The sequence below is a fragment of the Chrysochloris asiatica genome, unplaced genomic scaffold (genome assembly GCF_000296735.1).
Source record: "Chrysochloris asiatica unplaced genomic scaffold, ChrAsi1.0 scaffold00030, whole genome shotgun sequence".
NCBI classification, from domain to species: Eukaryota; Metazoa; Chordata; class Mammalia; order Afrosoricida; family Chrysochloridae; genus Chrysochloris; species Chrysochloris asiatica.
The window spans coordinates 11,783,122-11,793,530 of record NW_006408548.1 but is presented as its reverse complement, the minus strand read 5'-3'; the positions used below and the strand labels follow the sequence as shown (position 1 = coordinate 11,793,530).

The window sequence follows — 10,409 nt, the reverse complement described above, 5'->3', positions numbered from 1 at the left end:
AAGGGAGAAGAGTGGAGTGTGGGACCCTTTCCAGAAAAACAGTGACACCATAGATGGAGGCAGAGGCCATGACATGGAGAGATGGAATGTCTGGGGACTCTGGACTCAAGGAGGGAGAGCGACTGTGTGCTTATGGACAGTGGGCAAGCTTGCAGGGTATACCCTCTGGCTGTTTGAATGGTTATATATTCTTGAGTGCTTCGGTGTACATCCAAAACAACAACAACAGAGGGAATGGAAGAAAATGCTGTTGAATGATGATGCATGGAGGGATTGTAATCATTGCAATAAAATGAAATATGGTAGGGCAAGTATAAAGCTAATGTTCTCCCATGTAAACTATCACTCAATTCACACAAAAAAATTTTGAAAAAAGAAACAAAACAAAGAAAGAAACGAAGAAGTGAGGAAATGAAGGCCCCTGCCAAAAGCCATTTGAGTGAAATTAGAAGTACAGCTCAGGTAAAGTTTAAGGTGCCTTCAGACCCTGCTAATTTATTGACTGCAACTTCATGAGAAACTCTGTGCTAAAATCATTCAGGAAAACTGGACCTGGATTCTTAACTCTGATAAAATGTGTGAGATACTATGTGTTTTTAAAATTGCCAATTTTTGGAATCTGTTCTTTTACAGCAAGAAAATAAATAAATAAATAACTGCAACAAACATATTTTGTGTTGACGTAAACAGCGTATTTTAATGAAAAAATAATTTTGTTTTCCAAAAGAAAAAGAAAATCCAATAAATTTAATATTTACAATACCAAATAGCAATGCAAAAATTGGCTTTATTTTACATTTTTATAAATCTGATATCTGGCTTAATAAAAGGCTGTATCTGGCTTAATAAAAGATTTTGAAATCTCCTTTCATATTTAGCCTGCTGTGACCTCACATAGGAAGGAGCCTCTGGAAAACTTCAATATGCATTTGTGAGATAATGCAAGTGAAAAAGTAGAATACTGTCTTAATATGATTTTGAAATCTCTTTACTCTTGAATATCCCTTAAATGTGTCTCAGAAACCACACTTTAAGAGCACTGCCCTAGAAAACTTTCCCCCATATCCACTGATTTAAGAATATTTAACATATACAAAAGTGATTGTTACATTATTGTTTGTAACAGGGAAAAATTGAGACAATTAAAAATGTGCATTTAGAAGGCGATTAGACAAATAGCTATTTAACTAGACAAAATTCTATGCAGTGAACAGGTAAATCTCACAAAGTACTATCTAAAAAGAGCAGGTAGAAGAAACATAGTATGACACTATTTTTACAGATAAAAAAACATGAAGATATTTTCCAAATATTTTCTGTATTCAGCGCCTGGTGTGGTGCTGTAAGACAAGCACTAGATTGCTGATCATACGGTCAGCTTTCAAACCTCAGAAACCGTATATAGGGTAACTAGGACTGGAAATCGAATTGACAGCACTGAACAACCGTATCCAAATGTAGCAAATGTAACAAAGTAATATGGAATTGTCAAACTTCAAATTCAGTGTAATGATTGCCTCTGAATTGAAAAAGGAAATGAAGCAGGGGAATGAGGTGTGACAGTATACAGGAGTTTCAACTGTATCTTGGATGTGTTATTTTACAAACCTCAAGCAACTATGACAAAATGTTAAAGTTTGACAAGGTTGAGTAGTTGGTACGTGAGTAATAGCCATTTTATTACTATGCTTTTATGTATTCTTGAAATATTTCAGAATCGTTTTTAAAAGATTCTGAACAAGAGTCTTTGGGAACCAGTTGAATACCTATGTTGATAACCTGTGTTTTAAAAGCTATTTACAGTTTTGCTGTTTTGAAGGTGTTTGTAAGTCTCCAAACACAAAAGGAGTTGCTTAGACCTAATTCACGCATGTATTTTTGCTCTTAAAACTTTCTTGAATTGAGAGTCTTTTTAAACTTTAAAGGAACAACTCCCTTAGAAAAGAGGTACTTATTCACGTTAATTTGCTACAAATTTTTTTGATATCCTCTACAAAAGGCATTGAGGATATACTGGAATGTGCTTCCCACATCAAACAACAGTGTAACAATAAAAAACCTTTCCTAACCTCAGCTAAATTCAGAGATGAGTGGGAAACCTGTAAACAGGGTTTTTGGGTTTCTGTTCTATAGAAATACATACACCAGTACACAGATACATGAGTATAAGGATGTTTACTGATTTTAATGAATCATTAGCCATCATTGGGAGAAAAGCTGAATGAATTATGGTGAATCCTTATATAGGAATATCCAATTACCCAGTTCTATTTGACAGTAGGTCTTGACATTTGACAAAGCAAACATCTCCTCTTTTCAAACTCTGTTAGTTATCCTAGAGGATTTATTCTTTGCTCAGTTCTGGTAGCGTAGTGGTTACGAATCGGGCTGCGAACCTTAGGGTCAGCGGTTCGAAACTACCAGCCGCTCCGCGGGAGAAAGATGAGGCTTTCTACTCCCGTAAAGATTTACACCCTCGGAAACCCTGTACAGGGTCGCTATGGGTCGGACCCGACTCGATGGCACTTAACAACAACAACAACAGTTTTTTTTAGATAATTTCACCAATATCCAAGAAAGACATCCACTGTGTTTCTAATTAGAACTGGATAAAAGTTAAGCATTAATTTTGGGAGAAATGATGTTATTATGATATTTCTTTCTACAAGATTTTAGTGTTTTCTTTATCTTGGTCTTGTGCTTGTTGTGTTCAATATACGTTTAAGTGTTTTTTGTTGCTGTTATTGTGAATGAAATTTTTCCCTTTTTTTTTAAGTACAAAAGACTAGACTCTATGAGGGCTATTGATTTCTTAAATATTTATATTGCATATAGATACACTACTAAATTTTCTTATTAATTCTAATAATTTATCAAATAAAAACTAAAAGGTCTTCTACTTTTATTAGTAGACATTTTAGGGCTTGAGTGTGTTTGATCAACAGCAGTTCTTCCAAGGGGGAAAAGTGACAAGGTCTCACAACTGGTCTACTTTAGCAGCAGGTAGCCTATGGCCACCTACTGAGACACCTAGACTAAGGAATATTTCTGCCTCCCAGTCTCCTTGTTCTCTTCAATATTCTGTCCTGTTGTTCAAACCCCTTTTAGCTTCCTGGGGGGCAGAGATAACCAGAAATTCTCTCATGAAATGTCAATGATAATCTTCTCCCAGGAGTTCATAGACTATTACAAGACAAAATCTTTCATGAAATTCCACAAAACTAGTCTTCTGATTGTCACCCAGACATCAAGAAAGCCATGATTTGTTTGGTTTTTCCTTTCCTTTTGTTTTTTCTTTCTTTCTTTCTTGCCATTGCCTAAGGCTTCATGGGTACCTAGCTATTTGAATTGAATAGAAACAAACAGATTGGAATTGTATTGCATTTGGGGCACTGTGTTCACAGAATCCTCCTCCTGGTTTGTAAATTATTTGGCTGTATAGAAGGAGCCCTGGGAGTGTAGTGGATTGTGAGCTGGGCTGCTAACCACAAGGTCAGCAGTTCAAATCTACCAGTCACTCCATGGGAGAAAAATGAGGCTTTCTGCTCCCTTTAAAGATTTACAGCCTCGTAAACCCTATACAGGGTCTCTATGAGTCAGAACCAATTGTACAGCACAGCAGAACCACCACCACCAGGCTGTACAGTTACCTTTTTAAGGAAACTGTTAAAAAGATGTACTTATTGTCTTATCCTGGCTCAAGCACTAAGTGACAATTCTCATGCCATCGAATCACATACCTTAATTAAACTGAGTTTCTATTGTTTAACTGTTTTTGTTAAGTGCTATCCAGTTGGTTCTGACTCTCAGTGACCTTGTATAAGGTTTCTGATGAGTGCTTGGTGAGCCTGAACTGCCAACTTTGCAATTAGCTTATAGTTAGCTGTCCAGTGCTTATCTTACAGTGCCACACCAGGACTCAATAATCTCAAAAATTAACTTTACAATAGTGGAATCCCACAATTAAAGAATGGTTAAGTAAATTACCCATACAAGAAGGCATCACATTTAAGACAGATGAAATCCTTAAATTAGATTTTAATTGGGGGCTGACCACCAATATACATAACATTGTTGTCTAAACTGGTCTTTAAAGATGGGCCCAAGCAAACCAAACTCTAAGTCTGCACATTTTTGTATAGTCTCCTGAGACTGAACCTGGGACGGACCATTCCATCAGGACTTTCAACTAATAGAATGAAGAGGAAATCACACTGGGACAGTTCAAAAGCCTAAATCTTAAAAAGGCCTAGCAGCTTTAAGTCATCATGTAAGATGTCCAGTTACTTCACTGAGGTTACCACTTGGAGACACCATATGTAGAGACCTCCACCCTCATACCAGCTGGGGTCCCTGGTTTAAATATCCTTGCCAAGGCACCCAACAAGACCTGTGAGTAAAGAATCTTGTATGCTTAGCCTATCCACTCTGACTGCAGCTACAAAGACTTCGGGAAATGCAGCCAGCAGAAGAACCATCTAACTAAGCCTTTTTAAAAATTATTGGGAGAAATAGCATGCTAATTGTCTCTTGGTTCAGTCCTTGTTACCTTTTAGGCGGATTTAGTTCATTTTAATTATCCACTGTCCAGAAAGCCAACCCACTAAATGTAAAAAAGTAAATAGAATGACTGTTGTCTTAAGTCACTAAATACTGGAATGATTTGTTATGAAGTAACACATGTATAATCAAAATACATGCTAAGGCAGAAAGCTAGAGTAAAGATGGGGACTGTCAAAGCTACATAATGACTGATTTCCAAATCTGGATTTTCCATTTTGTTCAATAGTTTCATGCCTCTAACAGAGCTTCTGTCACAGTGATACTAAAATGAAAAGCTTATATTTTTTACACAGATTTGTAGGATACTCCTAAGTCTTAGGGATTTCAATCAGAATGTATATATATATATATATAATTTCATCACAAACTTCTTTGAGATCCATTGGAACGTATATCAAAGAATGTAAAGAAAACCAGCCCTCCACATTGGATTCCCCAAGATATATTCACCCATCTCCGAAAGTATGCAAACTTGTTTCATTTAGCAAAAGTGTTAGGCTTTCGAAATCATGCTTCCAATCTAGCCAAGTGTCTATATGAACAAAACAACACACATTCAAACAGGCTCATGAAATCATCATCATAATAATAATAAAAACCTCAGACTTTTTTTTTTCAGCTGTGGCGCAGCACCTGCCATTAGCTGTGGTGGTTCCTATTTTCATATTGTCTGACAGTAGCAGTTGGATCACACTTGAGCCAGTGTGACTGAGAGGCAGGCTCCCTGCTTCCACAAAGCTGAATTTAATAAGATGAGAACAGCATGCCAAGATGGGGAGCTCCCTCCCTAACACTTATCCTGACACCAGCCCCTCAGCGGGGCTGTATTGCTGTGGTAATCTGGGTGAGCTGGACAGAGCGTCCTGCTTACAAGTTCAATATAATGGAACAGCAGGAGGTGAAGGGCTGGCAGAAAAGCTTAGCAAAGTTAAAGCCTATTACTCTATGCTTGAGGAAAAATGAGTCACAAAATATTACACCCAGAGCAAGACTTGAACCTGCCAAATGCAGCAGCAACACACACACTAAGCCTTGTCCATAATGGTGTATTCATTATTCTGTGATCCAGGGTAATGTGGATTTAAATGTTTTTAGCCCTAATGGAAATGTATATGCAAATTTCCCTCTTAAGCCCACCCCTCCCTCACTATTCTTTTGCCCAGTTTGAATCTAACAGGCAAGGTGAATGTACACTACATATGTCAAGGAAAATGACGCCTGTTAAATCTGCCTTTAGTGGCAAGAAGATGGCAAGAAACTGGACAAAATTCTTTCAACTGCATATTACAGCCTTTGTTGTTGTTTGATATCTTTGGTGGTATTGTATTTAAAACTAATGGGAGAAATACCATGGAGATGGTCTCTGAGTGAGGGTTAATTTGAATATAACTCTTCAACATAACTAAGTTCTAACACACACTCAATACTAGTTAAACAAATCAAACTCTTACATTTATTTCATCTTTTCAATCACGGTCCCAGAAATAATTTAGGACACCTTCTAACTGAGAGGTCATTACTTAGAAACCTGAACCTTAAGCTGTTCTAGGACTGGTGTATTTTTGAAAGAATGATAATGAAACCAAGAGTGTGATTCTTTCTATTCCCCGAGCCCCATTTACTTTAGGCTGTTTATACACCAAAGGTCTCTCATATCATCACATATGGTGTTTATGACAACAGCCACCAATTACTATGTTCTTATACATTTATATCCATATATGTGGTGGTGGTGGTTGTGTGTAGTGAGTTAGCTGTAACTCATAACAACCCTGTATAAGGTTTCTGGGGCTGTAAATCTTTACAGAAGCAGAAAGCCTCATCTTTCTCACCTTTCTCAGAAAGGCTGGTAGATTTGAATAGCTGACCTATCATTGGCAGCCCAATTTGTAACTCAGGATACTAACAATGTTCCTTAATCCTAATGTTGCTGTTGTTGTTGTTAAGAGCCATGGAGTCCATTTCAACTAACAGTTACACTGTATAGGATTTCTAAGGCTGTAAATCTTTGTGGGAGTTGAAAGCCTCATCTTTCTGCCATGGAGTGGCTAGTGGGCTGGAACCCCTGACCTTGTGGTTTGCAATCCAGTGTTTATCCTACTAAGCCAACACATTCCCTAATCCTTATGTGGTGGGCTACAAATTTTCTCACACTGCTTCTCATGTATACAAAATAATTTGGGCTCCTTTATTTTCTCTATAGCTGACCAAATCTTTGTGCTCTTCCAATGGGGCAACAAGCTTCAAAATTAAACTTCCCAAATTGTGTTCTCTTATTCTATTGATTTTATCATTCTCTTTTGTATTCTCAATGTCTCTCAGGTATACTCATAATTTTACATTTCTTCCCTTTCTTTTAGATGGTGTCTAGGGCTCATATAACTGATGGCAGTGGTGACTGGGGCTCTAGATTCAAGTGTAACTTTTGGATCCCTGCAGTATTAGGCCTTAAAATGACTGGTTTGATGGTTTACATCCACAGAAGAGTAATCCGCTCTTTATTGACTATTGGAGGCTTCCTGCTGGCTCGCTCCTAGAACTTGTGGTCCTAGCCCACTGATTGTGTTCATCTTAACATTAATTTTGTAGACTCTGATCAATCCAAGGTGTAGGCCAGTCCACCTCTTACCCCTGAATTTTGTCTCAGGATTGTCATGCTGTATTAGGCCAGATGCTATGGGGTCTCTACTTTGTATCTTTCCTCATGTGTTATTCTCATTCTGTTTCTTTTTGTCCAATCAGTGTTTGATCTATTTCTATATGCTGCCATTTGATGCTTAGGGTTCCTAGATTGTCATCTGTATCTGTTTCACATGCTTTCTGAGGTCTTTGCTGTATGGGGATGGCACTGTGTGTTTCACTAAGCTGCCAACTTGGACCATCTCTGTCCCTGAACCTTTGTATCCCTTCATCAGGACTTGTCGGAATACCTGCATGCCTTCATATAGGCCAGGGGAAGCAAGTCCATTTCAGTAGGCTTATGGGTCTAGTTCTTATGTCAGCCAACAGGGCATTTTCATTCCCACTTCATGGCAAGGTGGTACATAGGTAAAGGTATGGTTCTTCCTAAGACTCCTAAGGCTACAGAGTTCTTCCTAAGATCATGAACCTTGGTGTAGCCCTAGCCCATTGACTCTGTTCATTAGATTCTTACACACTGTACACATTGACCAATCCAAGGTAGATCCCAGTCCACCAGCTATCCCCAAACTTTAGTCTCACACATGCATTTGATTAGTTGTGGAGTTGGTTCTGACTCATAGAGACCTTGTATAGGGTTTCCGAAGCTGTAAATCTTTACGGGAGCAGAAAGCCTCATCTTTCTCCTGTGGAACAGCTGGTAGTTTTGAACTGCTGACCTTGAGGTTCACAGCCCGATTCGTAAGTCCTCTCATTTTAAGTGCAGGATCAAGAGTGAGGGAAATGGGAATAGTGACATTTAAACTCCTTTCTTTATCTCCTTTGTACTATTCCACATAACCCTGGGCTTAGAAGCAGAGCTTGTGGCTTCCCTCTTCCTGCCTAACTGGAACTCCCTTACTTCATTTTGAGAGTCATTTTTGCATACGATTGTTCAAGTTAAGGTTGCTCAAAAACACACAAAGATTCAATTTAAAGTAGCTTGTGAGGATAAGAATCACTAGTAAAGGAATGGGTATGTGAGACAAGGAGAGAAAGCAGCAAAATAATGGTACATTGCAGGTCAGTTGCAATTGAACCTTAACTGCCAAGGAGAGACTCTTTCTGCAAACAGTGGCTAGCACATGCTCGGATTCTCCCACCCATGAGGTATTTATACACCAACTCTTAGCCCTCATTGATTGAGAATGGCTTAACTGCAGTGATGTGAATTATCCCATGCCCTGACTGTGGAGCATACTGAAATCTACACATGTGCTAAAACTGTACATGAGAAAAGAAAGTCAATTTTATTCTATGAAAAATTTAAAAATAATTAAACATGAAGGAAAGAAAAGAAGGAAGGAAGGAAGGAAAGGTGGGAAAAGAAGGAGGGAGGGAGAAAGAAAGGAAAGAAAAAAGTCAGCTTTGACATTAGATGATAATAATGACATTAGATGATGACAAGAAGTTCTTTGGTCCAGGCAATACTTGTTCTCTTCCCTTAGGTGATAAGCCTCAGGTGATGTCAAAGATTCAAAGAAACAGCATTTAAAGAGGAAATTATGATTTCTTGGCTCAGTATTTTCAAGTTATTCTCCTTCCTACCTTTACAAATGCTCCCAGGAAGATATTCTTGCCCTCATTTTTCTAGACAATTAACTCAATGATCAGAGAAGTTAAATGACTAAATTCTGTTGGTAGGCACTGACATGACTTGAATCCACGTCTGGGTGGCTCCAACATTTAGATTCTAATCACAAAACACAAAGCAAATTCTCCAGACCAGCTATTGATAACTCAGTCAATTAGGCAATATTCTTTCTGGAAAAATTCCTCCAGTTTTGAAAGAGAAACTGTGTAATCTGAGGAGCAGAGGATAGAAGTCATAAACAAGCATCAAATTACTCATATTTCTCTTGCAGAGCAGCTGGTGGATTTGAACTGATGATCTTGCAGTTAGCAAGCCAACGCATAGAACCACTAGGCAATTAGGGGCTCCTTTCACTGAATATACCACACTTAAAATGATACTGAGCTGGATGCACAAGAACTTCTTTTTTATTTTTTGCTAAATTATGATTTTTGTCATTTTGTTCTTACTGGCGTGGCACTGTGTAATACAGCACTGGACACAAGGTTAGTGGTTCAAACTCACCAACTGCTCATTGGAAACCCTATACAGGATTGCTATAAGTTGGAACCAACTCTATGGCACTTAACAACAACATCAGCAAGCAAAAGGAAGGATGCTGTTGTTGTTAAGTGCCCTTGAGTCGATTCTGACCCATAGCGACCCTGTAGAGGGTTTCCAAGGAGCAGCTGGTGAGCTTGAACCACCAACCTTGCAGTTTAAATGAATTTGCAGTCTGATGCATTAGCCCTTATGTTTATTCCAAAGACTGGTAAGAACACAAATATAATATTTCTGCTTCTACTGGTTCTGCCAAGATGCTAAATAATTAGGATTTTTGTGCATTTGTACATTCCAAAGAAAAGCATTCTTTATACTCAACCAAAACATTGTGGAACACCTCCAAGTCTGCTATTGCTTCAAACAAAGCCATAGGGTCCTAGCAACAGATTACTCAAATTCAGAAAAACATTATCAGTTAAGTCCTGTCCTTTTGTAGACTTCAAAGATTCTATGGGAAAATTACTGAATGATACAGAAAGCATCAAGAGAAGATGGAAGGAATATACAGAGTCACTGTACCAAAAGGAAATATAGTTAATGTTCAACCATTTCAAGAGGTAGCATATGATCAAAAGCCAACAATACCGAAGGAGGAAGTCCAAGGTGCACTGAAGGAATTGGCAAAGAACAAGGCACCAGGAATGGATGGAATACAAATTGAAATCTTTCAAGAAAGTGAGGCAGCACAGGAGGCACTCACTCATCTATGCCAAGAAATTTGGAAGACAACTATCTAGCCGACTGATTGGAAGAGATCCACATTTGTGCCCATTCTAAAGAGAGGTGACCCAACAGAATGCAGAAATCATCAGACAATCTCTTTGATATTCCATGCGAGTAAAGTTTTACTAAAGGTAATACAGAAACAGCCGCAAGCATACATTGACAGAGAACTTCCAGAGCTTCAAGCTGATTCAGAAGGGGCCGTGGAATGAAGGATATCATTGCTGATGTCCAATGGATCTTGGCTGAAAGCAGAGAATATCAGAAAGATGTTTACCTGTGCTTTATTGACTACGCAAAGGCTTTC

The 10,409-nt window shown here is 38.4% G+C and overlaps 1 pseudogene; it reads left to right on the top strand.

Annotated features, from left to right (window-relative positions):
• Window positions 1–10,409, top strand: part of LOC102823667 — a 165,512-nt pseudogene that overhangs the window by 18,769 nt on the left and 136,334 nt on the right.